Below are 19,849 nucleotides of genomic sequence, written 5' to 3' on the forward strand. Positions count from 1 at the left end.
TCTTTTGATAAAAATATTAAAAAGTTTGATTTTACAAAATGCAATGACATTTTCATTGAATTTTTAAAAAATAGCAACTAAATAGTTATTTTGGATAAACTATACGGATCTGATAGTAATTTATTCAAATTTAAATAATAAGAGCTACTCTTACAAATTTCACTCTTTAAAAAAGTTACAACATGGTGCAGTAGTCCTACTAGTAGTGAAGCATTATTAAAAGGAAAAAAAAAAAAAAAACTTTTATTGGGATGTATTTCATTATTGATGTCTGATTTTGTAGCAGTGATCTTTCTTCCTATTGCTTAGTGAATATTAAGAATCTTGATTAATAAAGTTGCAATGAGAAAATCTTAAATGGGCTAGTTTTAGTCTATTATCAATGTGGATTATGATTATGCACTAATTAAACAATGAAGCAGATAGGAGAGGAAGATCAAGAAGAGCTCTCCAAAGAGACAATTCACCTCCTTCCATGGTGGAAGAATCATCAGACCCCATTACTTCTGTTGGAGTTTGTGGAATAATCCCAACTTGTTTTTGGGCCTCTTCCTTCACATCCTTTCCCTTATTATTCTCCCAATCATTATTGTTAATTCTAAGGTTAGAGGGCATCAGTTGATCACATCCATTATTGTTAATCTTTGATAACGATCCAGGCTTCAGCCTCAAACACTCAGATACTCCATTGTAGGAATGAAGAGAAGCTGAGAATTTACGTTCATAGTTGAGCCTCTTCATGATCTCTCTCAGCATCGATTGATCATCCCCATAATAGTACTCCTGCTGCTGTTCCATTGGTCCCATAGCCATCATCTCCTGTGCTATGTCAAATGGAGAACAATAACTAGCAGATGATGATGATCCTCCTGCATCCTTCAGAGGATAATTCATCAGCCATGGATCAGTAATCTCTTCTTCTCCTCCTCCTCCTGCTTCATCTTGATCACCATGATTATTACTCCAAGCAAACACTTGTGTTCTAGAGAAATTTGTTTGAAAACAATCACTATTCATGTAATCACCGCTAGTTACAGCACTCATAGCTGCCGCATCATTAGTAGTGTTTTCACAGATGTTGCAATCCCCTGCAGCTGCAGGCTGCAGGTCAAAGAAATCAGCAAACTGGGTTTCTCCTACTTTGCTTGCTTCTTGCCCCGTAAGATTGTTACTATTTCTTGCTTTAAGTCTCTGCAAAAGAAGATTGGTGATCTTCGAAGAAAGTGTTGGCTTAGAAGGAGAGCAAGGCCGGAAATTTGTTCGAGTGTTAGCTCCACGAAGCAAGCAAGCAGCTTCATCATAAGCTCTTGCAGCTTCCTCAGCAGTATCATATGTGCCCAACCACACTCTAATCTTCTGTATAGTGTCTTTTATCTCAGCCACCCATCTCCCTGATGGCCGCTGGCGGACTCCAACATATCGTTTTCGAGCTCTCCAGGCTCCACCAAGAGTTGCTGCTTCCTCCATTACTTGGTTCCAAGCCATGCCTTCTTCTTTAATCTGTGCATATTGATGTTCTTCACCTTCATGAAGATCAATCGCCTTTCTCTTTCTCACCATTGTCCTACCAGTGCATATGTATTGTACTGCTATGGTTTGCTTTCTTTTCGGTGTGTATATAAAAGGAGAGAAATAGTCTTGCAAATGGAATATTTTGCGAGAGAGTATACTACTGCTTGTAGTTATCTATTTGTTGGGTGCTTGGTTCGGCTTTTTATATGTTATTAAAGATTAATTGTCCTTTAATCAACGGAGGGGAGAATTTCAAGAATTCATGAATCCATGTCAATGAAACCCAATCTCATAATATTACACCAAACAAATGAAGTAAGGCTGGATATATAAATCCACCACTAAATTTTATTAAAAAAATCTCCTAGTCTCTTGAAATTTTCATATGTTAAATGATACATCTTAATTTCTGTAAAATGAAATTAAGATGCCTTTTAAATTTTAGTCAGTAGATCGCCATATCAGCGTGACTGAAGTTCATACTCTTTAGTTTGAAGATTTTAAGGATAGATTTTTCTTACTTAGACCCAGTCTATCATGAATACAAGACAAAAGATACATGGTGAAACCTACCTATTAAATACATAGGTCCCACATATTTTTATCTTTGATTCATGATAGACTCGATTTAGACAAGAATTTTCTTTTAATGATATCTTAATTTCACTTTAAAAAAGTTGAGGTGTGTCATGAGATATTTTAAAAATTTAGGATGTCACAAAATATTTTGGTAAAGTTCAGGTGTGAAATATTATATTCAGCTAATAAAACAAAATAAATATTATGAGTTTTTTTTTTATATAATTGATTTCGACTGAAACTCAAATTTAAGACCTTGTAATACCGAAAATGATTCTAATATTACTGAGCTAAAGTTGAATAACATTTTCTTTGACATAAATCTAAGAGGACTAAAAAGTTTAATTTTATAAAATATAAAGATATTTCAATTAATTTTTAAAAATATAAGGACTAAATAATTAATTTTGACAAAATATATGCAAGGAGCTAATAATAATTTACCCAAATATTAATGTACTGATTTCTTTATCATCTTGGGATTAATGTGACATTACAATTTTCCTTCTAATTTCTTTTGCTCTCTATTATGCATATTGGATAGTGATGTTTTGTTTCTTTTGGAGCATATTATTATTTAATCTCTTGCATTGTAAAAACCAGTCTGCTCAAAAAGGACATATATCATATTTGAAGACAAAGTAAGGCTGTGTTTGGATTGAAAACCTTTGAAGTTCATGAAATTGTCAAGTTTTTTCATAAATTTGTTCAATCTCTCTAAGCTTTACTTTATATGCTAATTACATTTATAATATATATATATATATATATATATATATATATATATATATATATATATATATGGAAGGGTTTATAATGTTATAAATTAATAAATTTGTTTGTGAAATTCCTCATTCATTGGAGCTCACTCTACATCTATATTTATTTTCCTAAATATTTATTCCAAAGCCCTGTCAACCAAACGTAACCTAAACTTTTAATTAACCTTCATGGAGTTGATGATCGTTAGTTTCAACATGAGTAATATCTTCGTACCCCTCTAAGAGACAAAACCATCAACTTCACAAGAGTGGAGAAATCATTGCTGATATTTAGAAAATTGAAATGAGTGTAGGGTTTCCAGGAATAGCAGTTTTGCCTCGTCTCAATGGGTTCTGCCGTACCAATTTTGTTTTATTATAAGAAAATATGTTACTTGCTATATTAATAATTTAATCTAAAAATATTAATTAGTGTTCTTAAATGTTACCGACACACATTCTACAACATAAGACCTTTGTGATGGTAAAAATTTATCTCTTTCATATTCGACTCGATTCAATTCAATCTAATACTAAATACTAAGTACTGATGAGTTATTTTAATTCGACTCGCAAAATAATTAAATTTGATTTTTTTTATCAAGTTTAGCTTGTATGGTTTGAATAATGAGTCAAGCTTGATATTATAATTTTTTTTTGTCAAAAATATAATACATGTGAATTAGTAACGGAAATAAATTATTATTAAAATTATGATAATTTTAATAAAGTCCTCATTCTTATATAAAATATATTCACACACACTCTACAGTCGATATGAGACCTGAAGGATTAGCTCACTATCAGATGGGTATTATAATATTAGACTCGAGTAGTTCATAAATTTAATTTAATATTTAAATTTTTTTATATAATTTTAAATATATTTTATATTATATTTATTTGAACAATTAATTATAATATTTACAATTTTATCATACACATGAATGATAAAAATAAGAATCAATTTTTAAGTCGAGTCCGATTCATTTTTTCTATTAGCATGATTTTTAATAAATGGATTTAAAATAAGTTAAGCTAACCACTCGCCAGCTTAGAGTGATTGCAAGTGGGCTTCGAAAATTTTAACCAAATCCGATTCAAATTAAAACGAAAGATGATTATGAAATTTTTATTATTTAATTTGATTTCAAAATATAATCAAATTAATTTTTTTTATTTGATTTTATTTTTGTAAATGAAAAATCAATTGAAATTAAATTAAATTATTAAAAAAAATAAAATTACACTATTTCGAAGTATATTTTGTTCATGTTCTTTTATTTTAACACCATATTATTTGAATGCTTTTAATGTTTTAGATATTACTAATTTATTTATATTATAAATTTCAATCCATTTTCTTTTCTTAATAAAAAAAAAATCTCATTCTAATCCTATACGAATTAAGCTGTCCTCAAACTATTTGAGACTTGGCTCGATTCAACTAACGAGTCCAGCTCGAGGTCGATTTTTAATCTTTATAGTATTTGAGCATGAGTTCGAGTTTTATAACATTCAACTCGTTAAAACTCGTGAATAATATTACTTGTAAAAATATTTATATTAGTTATTATATTTTATTATATTATAAATATTTATTATTTTATTTATAAATATTTATAAAAATTATATTTTATTAAATATGATGATTTAAAATTTAATTTCATTAGTCTAGAACTCATTTTTTAAATAAATTAGGTTTAACTTTATTGATATTTAATATGAAGGTTAAAGAATTTTAATCAGCTAAACCTGAGTTTTTTAAAACTAAATTCAACTCGATTTGTTTGTATCTCTACTCTTAACCCATAATAATAATAATAATAATAATAATTATTATTATTATTATTATTATTTTTATTATTATTATTATTATTATCGTCCTCTAAAGTCAGAACCTCGTTGAAAAAAATTGAATCGCAAAACCAGGGAAAATGTTGGCCAATCAAAGGCCAACGGAACAGACGAAGCATCCCGATGCTCCGCTGATATTCCTCTTACGCGTTACCTGTGGCTGTTTTTTTTTTTTTTTTCGAACTCCTAGAAATTACCACCCATGAACCATGGTTAAGGCTAACACATTCGAGGCTCAACCCTCTTGGCTTTATTTATTTGCTGTATCACACAATCAATGGATGCACAGCCAAAAAAGAGATAGAGAGAGAGGGGACCGGGGGGGGTTCCCATAAAACCAAAGCCATGAATGTGAGAGGAAAGAGTTTTAGGAAAGAGCTTTACAATCTGGAAAATTTTTTAAGGGAAAGGAGAAATAAAGAGCCAAAAATAAAGAATATTTTATTATTATTATAATTTTTTTTATTTTTTTTTACTCTTATTTAAATAGAAAAAAAAAATAATAAATTTATAATTTTATTCTATATATTTAAAAAAAAAATTTAAAAAGGGTAATATTATAATTTTGATATATTATCTCACTCTTTTATTATTTTCTCTCCAATTTTGGAGAGAAAATAACAAGAGAAAAATAAAAATTTTCTTCATTTTCGAATAAGGAAAAGTGTTAATCTTAATTTATTTTTTCTTATTTATTTTATTTTCTTCTATTTTCTCTGTATCCAAACAGAGTGTTAAACACTATGCGAAGCATCCCAATACAGGCAAAAAGTATTTACAATACAACCCTGACAACTGAAATAACAAAGGAAATATTCCACCTTGCATTTTGCATATGTTCATCTGGAGGCCTAGGCATAATCTAATTATATCTAGTATCTACTATCTAGAGTGAGCATTCAATTAATCTAATTAAATTTTTAACTAATCTAATTAAATTTTTAATCAATTCTAAAAATATTAATCTAATCGAATCAAGATTGAGTGAAAACCAAACCTAATTGAGACTGAAAATATTCTATTGGGTATCGATTACAACTAAATTTACTAAATTAATTGAAAAAAATATAAGAAATATTTTATATTATTTATTAATTAATAAATATATTTTAATAATTTTTTATTTATAAAAGTAATAAACATTATTATTATTATTCAAAGAATAATTATAAATTAATATTATTAATAAAAATAATAACTATAAATAATATATTTAATAAAATCATAATTAATTAATATAAATTCAATCATTTTGATTGATTTAATTATCAAATCAAAGATAATAGAATAAATAAAAAAATTAAAATTATTTAAATTATTAATAAAAATAAAAATTCAAATCTAAGTGAATTTACTCTGATTAAAATAATTAAATTTCATTGATTTGAATCAATTATAACCGAATAATCATCAGCCTACTTATATCAACAGTTCCAACTTATGTCATATAAATTGAGATCTCAAATTTTAACTACAAGGCTGCCCCCTCATGCCTTTGGGTCCATTATATATACGGCTAAAATGCAAGAGCCAAAAATGATCACATTCACCATTCTCATTATTATGTCACCAACATCAAGTTTTGCCATCGCCATTATATTGGGCAGTACTTCAACTTCACAACATTTCACAATCACCATTACTACTAATGGACAACAGCACTTGGATATTCAATTTCCCACTCTCCATTAGTACAGAGGACAATCACCATCATTATTATTGCGTCGTTACTATCACCAAAATGAGCTTTAACAATGTTGGTGTGGGGTGTGTGTGTGTTGGAGAGAAAGAGAGAGAGAGATAGAGAGAGGGAGAAGGAGATACCAACAAATCAATCACTTTGAACTAGCAACCCGCCTCATTGTTCTATCCATCCGAAACATCAAGGCTGGCTTTACAAACAAAAGAATGAGTCCAGCAGGAATGCCAATTAGTGATCTTGAACTAAATTGTAAAGTGGATTGGATGATCATTAATATTTCATTAGATTGTCATTATGCAGCTAAACTTCTTTGCCAGAACTATTATTTCTGAGTATATATAGTCACACAGAAATTACAATGTCAATATTTTAAGGGGATGACATGGACCAGTCTTGTTTATCTTAAATTTTCACCCATTTGAAGGTACAAAACATTTCCAGCTATAAGCTGATATTAGAGGTGATAAGTTCTCAGCCCCATTGATTTTCATCTCACTATAAAGTGCAGTTTTTTTTTTTTAGCTCAGAACAGAATGTACTCGGTGCTCTTTATAATGTACACACTAAAGAACCACGCAGAACCACAACTTTAAAATGAGCATGTGTCTTGGACTCTATGCGGCCATGCTTTGAACTTTCACCAGATTTTATAGTTAATCTAATAGCAGTAATAAATATATGATATAATCCGCCCAAAATCGAGTTAAAAAAGTTAGCAAAGCCAACATGGTGGTCAAAGAGTCAAAAGCTTGGATAGAGGTCAATATGGTCAAAAAGTCATAGCAGGTAGCTAGCCTAAACATCAAATGGCTTGGTACGACCAGACCGAGTATCATGTTGCTCAACCAGGACTAAGCATCATATAGCTCGGCCAAGACCAAGATGAGCGTCAACGTTCGTAAACGCTGCCAAGCATTTGAAGGACTGGGTGTTTATCCAACAAACCTGACCAAGCACTGATATATAAAGTCAACCCTTAATGCACGATTACAAGCGAGAATCTCGGGATAAAAGCCGAGTATGCTGAGATTCTCGCTACAATGACTCTCTAGACTTCAGACTATAAATATCAAGAATAATGTTTAAATTAAGTACGCTTTCTATACTATTGAAATTTCATTAAATTCTAATTTCACAAACTCTCAAATTAATATCTAACTTGAGCATAAGAGTAATTGGCCATTAGACCACCAACTTCACATTTTCTTTGTGTTATATGCTGACTTGGCACTAAAATTGGCCAAAGAGACTCACGACAACATCAGTATATATATTTATAAATAGTTATACAAATCTAAGACACAAACATAATCACACAAATGTGGTATAGATACAAGATTAATGTGGTTCGATTATAAGGTTTACATCCATAGACAAGATAAAATAAAAAATTTCATTAAAATAAAAAGAGTAAGATACAATCACTCACAAATCTTAAGCTCTAATCCCAATGCATTTGTCACGACCCAACCTATGGGCCGGACCGGCACTAGGACCTGGGCCAGCCTAAAGCCCCCGAGGCCCGTAGTAAGCCTTAACTATTCATTAACCCAACTCTAAGGCCCATTTGGGCCCAATATCAAGAAAACAAACGGACAAAATCCGGCCATAAAATGGACTTTCCAACGGGGAGTTTTCGACTCACCCGACCTGTAAACACAATAAACAATCCATTGGGGAGCTCAGCTCACCCTCCACATACTCATCAACATAATAATAAATGGGAGCTCAGCTCCCTCATCCAATCCATCAAACAGACTTAAAATATTAAGTTTACAGGTCCAACATGAATATAATATTACAGACCAATTTCAAATAATTACTGCTAACACATGCGAAAATTCTAGGAGTAATTAAAATTACACAATATTGATAAACAACCTGCGAGGTAAAAAGGCAGTTAACCTAACAAAATATCCTCCCGTGGCTGTAAAATTTTTTGAACTGGAGTGAGAGTTCGACTCAGAGATTAAAATATCAATCTTAAATATAATCTCTATCAATATCTAAACTAATGCAACTTTGTAGAGTGAAATGCAACATACACAACATTTTCACATCATAACATCAAAAGGTAATTTGGAGCACTCACACACCTGTAGTATCAATCATAACATATGGAGCCGATCCCTATACACTCTCTTAAATCCAACTCGGTGCCGAATTACTCAAGCTCGGACTTCCACTTAATAACCAAATCGAGGGTCCCGAATTACTCAAGCCGTGACTACCCTCAAGGAACGGGTCCCTGAATTACTCAAGCCGTGACTACCCCGTCCTATCCATAGTCCACACCACATCACACGCACGCCAACGCACGACACCGCTGCTCCAAATTACCATAACAACATCCATGGTACATCAACGATTATGAATGCAACATAAATCGTGCCTAGAGTTTAACTACATAAATATATGCATATAAGTGATGCATGGGCATCTCGAACATATAATAATATCGAAATTATAATTAAAATTAATATTTTACTCACGGACTTGACGACAAATTATGTGGCGGGCGGAGGAAGAAGTCCGCCCGCTCACACGACAATCATATTACATTTATTTAATACAATCGACTCAATACAAATAAAGAAAAGACCAATTACGCCCTAAGTCGTAGAAAATCCGCAGAGTCTCCCTATACCTAGGACCTACCCAACCCGCAAAAGGGCTAAAAACGCACTTCTATACTCACAATCCATACATCAACTTCAATCATATCACACAGCCCCTCCCGGGCCCATCAAATCAGTCATCCATCACAATACGAAAAATTTTAATTTAGTCCTTATTATTTGATCATTTTTGCAAAACTGCCCAAACAAGCTCTAAAAATTATAAAACTTTGCCCCGCAGTCCTTAGCAATATTACTAAGCTATTGCAAAAAGAATCGTAATTTTCTAAGCTACCACGAATATTTTATAGATTTTTAATCTTATTTAAGCACTAGAAAATTACGTAAAAACTAGGTTCGGTTTACCTTTGCCGATTCCGACTTCGGGGACGCGCCGACGGGGCGTCGACAATGGGGCTAGCCAAAACCTCGCCCACCCGAGACTTTTCCGGTCACGGTCCGTTCGCCCAAATTTGCGAACCGGTCAATCGCCGAATTTCCGCGAATCGAGGAGACCTACCCGAAGCCCATAACACGGGGGTGAGCACATAAATTTTTCAGAATTTTCTAAGCTCATTTAATGCTCGAAATTACACTGCGAAGTTCCGTGGGACCCACTGAAAAACGATGTCGGAAAAATTCGAAATTTATGTCGCTAAGCTCTCACGAATGGAGCGTGCTGGTGGCCTCGGTTTCCTCGTGGGATTCACGGTTTGAGAAATCTAGCCCAAAAGTCGAAATGGGCTAAAATCTTCCCGAGCAAAAATCGGACAAACCGCTCGATGGATTTGGCGTTCTTGGTGTCTATGGAAAGCTCTCGCCGAGTAGATGATTTTAGACACAAGACCGGTCCAATCGGTGGCGGATCGGCCGAGAAATCGGAGCGACGCGCAGGGAGGGGAGGAGAGAGAAAAGAAAGAGAAAGAGAGGGACGACGCGCGCGGGAGAAGAAAAAGGAAAGAGAGCCGGTTCGATTCGACCGGTCCGATCTGGTCCGATTCGATTCGGCGGTTCGATTCGAATACAAAATTTTGAATTTTTATCGCTTGGGACCAAAACGAGGTCCAAAATTCGAAAAATTCCGTAAAAATCAGAAAAATACGTATACTCCAAATATATTTTTATTTTTACCACGTGGTCTTTAAATTAATTTTTAAAAATCATCAAAGTTTATATTTTTGGAAAATAGAACCCGATTTTTAAAATCCAAAAATCTCAAAAATTCCTAATAATTAAATAATATTAAAATATCAAAAATACTCATAAATAATAAAATTTGTGGCGTTACATTCTTCCACACTTACAGAAAATTCGTCCTCTAATTTTTACACAAGGCAGAATAAAACACATGATTATGCATTGAACAAGTAAGGGTACTTGCTACGCATGTCCCGCTCGACTCAGTGTGCACTCTTCCACCGATCGACTCCTCCACAAAACCTTAACCATAGGGATCTGCTTGGATCTCACTGTCTCACTTGGTAGTCCACTATGGCTACAGTCGCTCCTCAAATGTCAAGTTCTCTTTTAGCTCTATCACATCCAGATTACATGAGAAGGATCGGAATGTATTTCTGAGCATGGAGATGTGAAACACGGATGAACGTGAGAAAGGTTGGGTGGTAGCTCCAACCGGTAGGGCAATCGCTCCAACTCTTTCCGTAACCTCAAAAGGTCCGATATATCATGGTGCCAACTTGCCCTTCTTTCCAATCTCATGACTCCTTCATTGGAGATACCTTCAGAATACATACGCCACCGCAAACTCCACATCCTCCGTCTGGGTCCGCATAACTCTTCTCTTCATCGAATTTGTCCTCGATCGTTCCTCGATTAAAGGAACTACCTCAAGTGTCTTGCACTAGGTCTACATCATGCACTTTCGCTTCCCCATTTCGCCCAACACGAGGAGACCTACACTTTCTTCCATATAATGCCTCATAGGGTGCCAACCCTATGCTGGAGTGATAATCGTTGTTGTAGGCAAACTCCACGAGCTAGTCGCTCATCCCATCGACCTCCAAAATCCAAGACACTCATGCGAAGCATGTCTTCCGATGTTTGGATCGTCCTTTCTGATGTCCGTCTGTCTCGAGGGTGGAAGGTCAGATCTGAAGTTCAATCAGGTGCCAAGTGCCTCTGCAACTTTCTCCAAAACCGAGAAGTGAATCGGGGCCCTCTGTCGATATTATGGAAGAACTCCATGCAATCTGACTATTTCTCGAATGTAGAGCCGGGCATACTGTGCCACAGAGTATGTAGTCTTTATAGGTAAGAAGTGAGCTGATTTGGTCAAGCAGTCTACAATTACCCATATCGAGTCATATCCTCGCGTGGTACGAGGCAACCTACCACAAAATCCATAGTAATCATTTCCCACTTCCATTCGGGATAGGAGCTCTTGCAGCTTCACGACGGTCTCTGGTGTTCAAACTTCACCTTACGACAAGTCAAGCACTTGGACACAAAGTCTATGTCTCTCTTCATGCCATTCCACCGGTAGCTATCTTTCACATCATGGTACATCTTGGTGGAACACAGGTGGATCTTGTCTGATGTATAGTGTGCCTCTTGCATGATTTCATTCTGAGGTTGTCCACATCGGGCACACATATCCTAGAACCTTGCACTAGGGCGCCATCATTGGCATATCCAAACTCACCACCTTCACCTTGCTGTACTCTTTCTATGATCTTCATCAATTGTTGGACTCTGTGCTGGGAAACTCAAACTCTGTCCCTCAAGTCTGGCCTCACTGAAAAGTGAGCCAACAATATCCCCTCATCTGAAAGATCTAGGATTAAACCTTGATCCATCAACACATGTACTTCCTGAATCAATGCTCTTTTCTCTGCTGAAATGTGCGCCAAGCGCGGAAGATTTTACGCTCAAGGCATCTGCCACAACATTGGCCTTCCTGGTGGTACCGATGGTGCAATCATAGTCTTTCGTAAGCTCCATCCATCTCCTCTGTCTCAAGTTTAAATCCCTCTGTTGGAAGATGTACTTTAAACTCTTGTGGTCGGTGTATATCTCGCACACTTCACCGCATGAGTAGTGTCTCCAGTTTTAAGTGCAAAGACTACACCCGCCATTTCCAAATCATGGGTGGGGTAGTTACGCTCATGCCTCTTGGTGCCTTGAAGCATAAGCCACTACCTTTCCATTCTGCATCAAAACACACCCTAGGCCAACTCGAGGCGTCACGGTACACAGCGTATCCTTCACCACTCACGGTAGTGTCAACACGAGGCGGTGGTTAGACACTCCTTGAGCTTACGGAAACTCACCTCACGATCATCTGTCCAAATGAATGGAACATTCTTCTGGTCAACTTAGTTAGGGGAGCCGCTATCTGGAGAAATCTTGCACAAAACGCTTTGTAGTAGCACTAAACCAGAAAACTTCGCACCTCGGTGGTATTTGTAGGCCTAAGCCAATCGATTCTGACTTCAATTTTCTTGGGATCCACTTGAATACCGTCACTTGAAACCACGTGTCCCAAGAATGAGATGCTTTCTAGCCAAAATTCACATTTCAAAAATTTGGCGTATACCGTGCTCCCTCAAAGTCCGCAACACCATCCTCAAGTGCCACACGTGTTCTTCCTCGGTCAGAGTATACGAGAATGTCATCTATGAATACGATGACAAAGCGGTCCAAAATGGCTTGAACACCTGTTCATCAAGTCCATGAAGGTCTTTGGTGCATTAGTGAGTCCAAAAGACATCACCAAGAACTCATAATGACCATACCTTGTCCTGAAAGCCGTTTTGGACACGTCCTCATTCCTGATTCTCAATTGATGGTAGCCTGACCGCAGGTCTATCTTGGAAAAGAATCTAGCTCCTTGGGTGATCAAACAAATCATCGATCCGAGGAAGTGGATACTTGTTCTTCACGATCACCTTGTTCAAATTGCGTAGTCGATACACAACCTCAATGACCCATCCTTCTTTCTCACAAATAGAACAGGAGCACCCCAGGGTGAAGTGCTCGGACGTATGAAACCCTTGTCCAAGAGTTCCTGTAGTTGCTCCTTCAGCTCTTTCAATTCTGCTGGTGCCATCCTGTAAGGTGGCATCGATATGGGGTTTGTACCCGGAATAACATCAATGCGAACTCTATTCCCTTTACGGTGGCAACCACGAAGCTCTTCAGGGAAGACATCCATGAATTCTCTGACAACAGGAACATTTTCCATGCTGACACCTTCTACAGATGTATCTCTCACCAATGCCAAATACCCTTGGCATCCACGCCTCAACATTTTTCTGGCACTAATTGCTGACACCAAATTATATGGAGCCACGCTCCTGTCACCATCAAAGCTAAACTCTTCCACACGGTATGTGGAAGTATACCTTTGTTCCTGCGGTCTAAGGTGGCATAATGAGTTGCCAACCATCCATCCCGAGATTACATCGAAATCCATTCTTGGTATAGGAACCAAGTCTGCTGGGAGGATCTTTCCATCCACTACCACTGGGCTGCCCGGAAATACCATGTCTACATCTATGTTGTCACTAAGTGGGGTAGCTACCGACAAAGGGCATTCTAAGGTTGTAGGGTTTCTACCCAACCTCATGGCAAATAAAGGGGAGACAAAGGAGTGCGTAGCACCCGGATCTATCAAAACACGAGCCTCATAAGAACAGACCAGAAGAATACCTGCCACAACTGCATTTGAAGCTTGAGCATCCTGGTGGGTCAGGGTGAAAACCCGAGCTTGACCCCTACCCTGAGTGGCGAACCACGATCGACTTCTACCTCCTGATCTGCCTCCAAATCCACGTCCCCCTTGTCCTCGGCCCTGTTGGCCACTGAACTGACTGCCTGCCATGTTGGAAGCACCCGGATACAACTGGCGAGGAACATTAGCAACAGAACCCTGTGACCCAATTTGTGGCTCGCTGAACATGGGGCATTCTCTAGCAAAGTGACCCGGTTGGCCACACCTGAAGCATACTCCTGATCCCATCAAACAAGGTCCTGAATGTCCTCTCCCACACTGTGCACAAGGTGCCAAGGAGGATCTGAACTGGACCAGGCTGCATTTGTACACTGCTGCAGATCCGCAGTGGTCGATTATGCGAAACCACTTCTCTTGCTCCTACCCTTTCCTCTGTAATTACCACAGCACCACCGTCCGGAGTACCCATGGAAGGGACACACGAGGAACCCTCGCTCTGTTTTCTTTGCTCTTCCATTTGTCATCCACAAAGATAGCTAATCTCAATCTGTTTGGCTCGATCAACCACCACATTAAAAGACTGATCCGACATCATGGCCAGGTTCGCATACCTCCTGTCAAGCCCCTTTAGGAATCTTTTCACCTTCATAGTCTCTGTAGATACTGCTGTAGGGGCATATCTGCTCAATTCCAGAAATTCTGTAGCATATTCATCTACAGACCTGCCATTCTGTCTTAAGGCCTCAAAGGCCCACTGCTTCTGATCTCTGAAGCTTTCTGGCACAAACCGATTGATAAAAAGTTCCACACACTGAGCCCATGTCAAACCCTCCATCCGGTAACACGTAGTCATTCATCCATTGCCTAGGCATGGGCCCCATGACGTCTTGCATACATTCTATCAATCTTCTATCACCAATCGTAATTACATTTCTGCTGCATAGAATCCAAAACCGATATGCATCATCGACACATCATAGGTACCAGGCACCAACTTCTTAAAATTTATGATCTGTTTGTAAGGTTCCCCTCTTGGTGCGGTGGACTGCTGCTGCTGTGGAGGGTGGACCATATACTGCGCCATCATGTCGATGGTTCTCTGCAGACCAGCTAGAGTAGCTGCCATGGGGTCCATGGGACCCTGTGCCATGAAAGACTGTTCTTGAACTGTGGGTAGCTGCTCTTATACTTTAGCAGCTCTAGGCCTCCTACCCAGACTCCTCGGGGCACGCGCCTCATCCTGTGCTGACACCTCGTCAGGCACATCAGTTACAGTGCGATGGCGGCTCTCTCACCTTCGCATTTTCACGAAATTCAGCAGATTAGCCCACAAAATTCAAAGCGCACATTACAGCTCTATAGACTCATATTTATACATAACATATGGAGCAGAAACTAGAAGCAAAGACGACAATGCAAGACGAATATGGACCCTTTTTTTCCGCTTTTGACTACTATTTGACTTTTCCCAACAGTTTAGTCATCTTTTCCCTTGTTATGTGGAGCCTAAGATCTGATACCACATTTTTCACGACCGAACCTATGGGCCGGACCACTAGGACACAGGCCACCTAAAGCCCGAGGCCCGTAGTAAGCCTTAACTATTCATTAACCCAACTCTAAGGCCCATTTGGGCCCAATATCAAGAAAACAAACGGACAGAGTCCGGCCATAAAATGGACTTTCCAACGGGGAGTTTTCGACTCACCCGACCTGTAAACACAATAAACAATCCATTGGGGAGCTCAGCTCACCCTCCACATACTCATCAACATAATAATAAATGGGAGCTCAGCTCCCTCATCCAATCCATCACACAGACTTAAAATATTAAGTTTACAGGTTCAACATGAATATAATATGACACACCAATTTCAAATAATTACTGCTAACACATGCGGAAATTCTAGGAGTAATTAAAATTACACAATATTGATAAACAACCTGCGAGGTAAAAAGGCAGGTTAACCCAGAACAAAATATCCTCCTGTGGCCTGTAAAAATTTTTGAACAGGAGTGAGCGTTCGACTCAGAGAGTAAAATATCAATCTTAACTATAATCTCTATAACTATCTGAACTAATGCAACTTTGTAGAGTGAAATGCAACATACACAACATTTTCACATCATAACATCAAAAGGTAATTTGGAGCACTCACACACCTGTAGTATCAATCATAACATATGGGGTGATCCCTATACTCTCTTAAATCCAACACGTGCCGAATTACTCAAGCTCGGACTTCCACTTAATAACCAAATCGAGGGTCCCAGCGAATTACTCAAGCCGTGACTACCCCTCGAAGGAACGGGTCCCAGCGAATTACTCAAGCCGTGACTACCCCGTCCTATCCATAGTCCACACCACATCACACGCACGCCAACGCACGCACACTGCTCCAAATTACCACAACAACATCCATGGTACATCAACAGTTATGAATGCAACATAAATCGTGCCTAGAGTTTAACTACATAAATATATGCATATAAGTGATGCATGGGCATGCTGAACATATAATAATATCGAAATTATAATTAAAATTAATATTTTACTCACGGACTTGACGACAAATTACCGTGGCGGTGGCGAGAAGGAAGAAGGCCGTCGGCTCACCGACAATCATATTACATTTATTTAATACAATCGACTCAATACAAATAAAGAAAAGACCAATTACGTCCTAAGTCGTAGAAAATCCGCAGAGTCTCCCTATACCTAGGACCTACCCAACTGCAAAGGGCTAAAAACGCACTTCTATACTCACAATCCATACATCAACAGTTCAATCATATCACACAGCCCCTCCTGGGCCCATCAAATCAATCATCCATCACAATACGCAAAATTTCAATTTAGTCCTTATTATTGATCATTTTTGCAAAAACTGCCCAAACAAGCTCTAAAAATTATAAAACTTTGCCCCGCGGTCCTTAGCAATATTACTAAGCTATTGCAAAAAGAATCGTAATTTTCTAAGCTACCACGAATATTTTATGGATTTTTAATCCTATTTAAGCACTAGAAAATTACGTAAAAACTAGGTTCGGGTTTACCTTTGCCGATTCCGACTTCGGGGACGCGCTCGGGACGTCTGACAATGGGGGGCTAGCCAAAACCTCGGCCCAATTCGGAGACTTTTCCGCCACGGTCCGATGCATGCGAAATTTGCGAACCGGTCAGCGCCGAATTTCCGCGAATCGAGAATACCTACACGAAGCCCATAACACGGGGGTTAGCACATAAATTTTTCAGAATTTTCTAAGCTCATTTAATGCTCGAAATTACACTGCGAAGTTTCGTGGGACCCACCGAAAAACGGTGTCGGAAAAATTTGAAATTTATGTCGTTGCGAAGCTCTCGACGAATGGAGCGTGCTGGTGGCCTCGGTTTCCTCGTGGGATTCACGGTTTTCGAGAAATCTAGCCCAAAAGTCGAAATGGGCTAAAATCTTCCCGAGCAAAAATCGGACAAACCGCTCTATGGATTTCGGCGTTCTTGGTGTCTATGGAAAGCTCTCGCCGAGTAGATGATTTTAGACACAAGACCCGGTCCAATCGGTGGCCGGATCGGCCGGATTTGGCCGAGAGCTGGAGCGGCAGCGCGCAGGAGGAGGAGAGAGAAAAGAAAGAGAAAAGAGAGGGACGACGCGCGCGGGAGAAGAAAAAGGAAAGGGAGCCGGTTCGATTCGACCGGTCCGATCCGGTCCGGTTCGATTCGAAATACAAAATTTTGAATTTTTACTCTGCCTCGGGACCGAAAACGAGGTCCAAAAATTCCGAAAAAATTTCGTAAAACTCAGAAAAATACGTAGACTCCAAATATATTTTTAGTTTTGCCACGTGGTCTTTAAATTAATTTTTAAAAATCATCAAAGTTTATATTTTCGGAAAATCGAACTCGATTTTTAAAATCCGAAAAATCTCAAAAAAATTCCTAAAATTTAAATAAAATTAAAATATCAAAAATACTCATAAATAATAAAATTTGGGGTGTTACAGCATTTCTCGAATTTTTTCACAATATTGCTACAATAAGCAAAAAAATACAATATTTCCATAATATACCTCACAAAATCTTTCATTTGGGTCGCAACACTGAACCTTTTGAGTCAGACTATAATTCGAGTCCATAAAAATATATCTAAACTCATTGTTTCACTCTATTTCCCAAAACTCACAATTTTTACCTCAAACCGTTTTCTTCACTTTCTATTTCACTCTTGCTCCCAATGCTTTGTTAAGCAACTTCTCTGCCCAATTTGTAGATCGTGACAAGGAGATCTCCCTTTCCCTGTCTTCTCCATTTCTTTGTCGACAAAACAAATTAGAAATTCAGCAAATTCATTAAAAACATTGAAGTCACTCTCATGTCATCTCCAATACCTACATTCCCCTCCGCTTTGCGGTCTACAATCCCCTGGCAAGACCAAACCCTCCATGGAGTTCACAGCGAATCAACTTGTCCAATACAACGGCACCCACAGAGTTCATAGCCAATGAACTAATCCTACAGGCCCAAGTAGTTCATTGTCGACTAACTCATCCAATACAACGTCATAGACCCATCAAAGCCTATCTAAATAGCAATTAAGGGTCACATTTTCGATGTGACTACTGACAAGTCCTTCAACGAGCCAAGCAACTCATATGCCATGTTATCTAGTAAGGACACTAGCATGGCTCTGGCCAAAATGAGCAAGAACAATGAAGATTTCTCTCCTTTGAACGGCCTCATCTAGAAGGAGATAGGTGTCCTCAATGAATGGGAGAAGAAGTTCGAAGCTAAATAACCCATTGTCGAACGTGTTATCTTCTGAATTTTCTTCATTTCTCATTTCTATCTGTTGTATTCCATTACTAGCAGTAATCTTAACAGATCAATTCGGTTGCAGTCACCCGTAACAAAAACAGGCCTATAATGATGGTAACGCAATGATATGTTAACACAATGATAATGACCTCCTGTTATGTAATTTTTTTTTGAAAAATTTATAAAGCTTATGAAACGAATAGATATTTAAAGATATAATTAAAATTAAAATATGCAACTAAATAATCAGCATAAATATATCTATCATTCTTATATAGCATTGTTATTAATCAATTTAAAACTAAAATAACTATATAAATCGTAAAGAACTAACCTTATTACTATTAAAATGAGTGTCTACAAGGTTCTTGATTAAACAAAATAATGTTTAATTATTTATGTATTTGTCTAAAAATGATTTCAAATATAGCTAAAAGTTAGAAAAAAATAATAATAACCTATTGATTGGCAAAATAAAACTTCGTACTATAAATTTAATAAACGACCTAACATAAATTATAATCTTTTTTATCAAATGAGCAAAAATACCAACAAATACAAATAACTCATTGTTTGCAAAAATTTAAATGTTGAAATGTTATTTTGCTCTTTTTCAATTCAAATCACCCTGCCTATTTGATGATTTATGTTATTGAGCTCAGAAATTTGCAAGAAAATGAAGAATCTCACTTGATTGTGAAGAAAATTGAGAAAAAAAATGGCAAAATGCCTAAAGAGAACGTGTGCATGGATAAGCCAATACAAAATTCTGCCCAAAAAAATAGTTTCCTTTTGTTGCACCTTCATTTGATTTGCTCTCAAAATGCCCAAGATTATTAGCCAAAATAACAACGGCCGCTAAGGCTATCAAGCAACAGCTAGTAACAACCTTTACAAACCCAATATTAAAAATGATTATATAATGGCTGTGACAGTAACTGTAGGCTTATTTTCCTGTAAAAATAATGACAGAACGTAACAGCCTTTATTTAAAATCATGATTACCTATTATGATTATATTTGAATCGGACTTTGCAACGTATAGTGATATGGATGAAATTGATGATTGAATAAATTTGGGTAAATTTTGTATTTCTGGTCCTTTTTTCCAGCTGAGGAAAGAGGCAGATAAACAGAGTATTTGATTGCTGAGGGACTGGTCCAACATAGGCAGCGAGGCAAATATTTGTCCTCCACCTCCATCTCCCTCACTCCAAATGCCTCTTATGTCCTCTATTCTCGTTGTCCTTCTTTGCGACTTCCTTCATGGCCATAGCAGTGATGTGGCGAGGGCAGAGACTAAAGTTAGAGAAG

The 19,849-nt window shown here is 37.3% G+C and overlaps 1 pseudogene; it reads right to left on the minus strand.

Moving 5' to 3' along the window:
* Positions 1-256: 256 nt before the first annotated feature.
* On the minus strand, positions 257-1,613 carry LOC110640215 (ethylene-responsive transcription factor ERN1-like; annotated as a pseudogene).
* Positions 1,614-19,849: the final 18,236 nt, after the last annotated feature.

This window comes from Hevea brasiliensis, chromosome 9, assembly GCF_030052815.1.
Source record: "Hevea brasiliensis isolate MT/VB/25A 57/8 chromosome 9, ASM3005281v1, whole genome shotgun sequence".
Taxonomy (NCBI): Eukaryota; Viridiplantae; Streptophyta; class Magnoliopsida; order Malpighiales; family Euphorbiaceae; genus Hevea; species Hevea brasiliensis.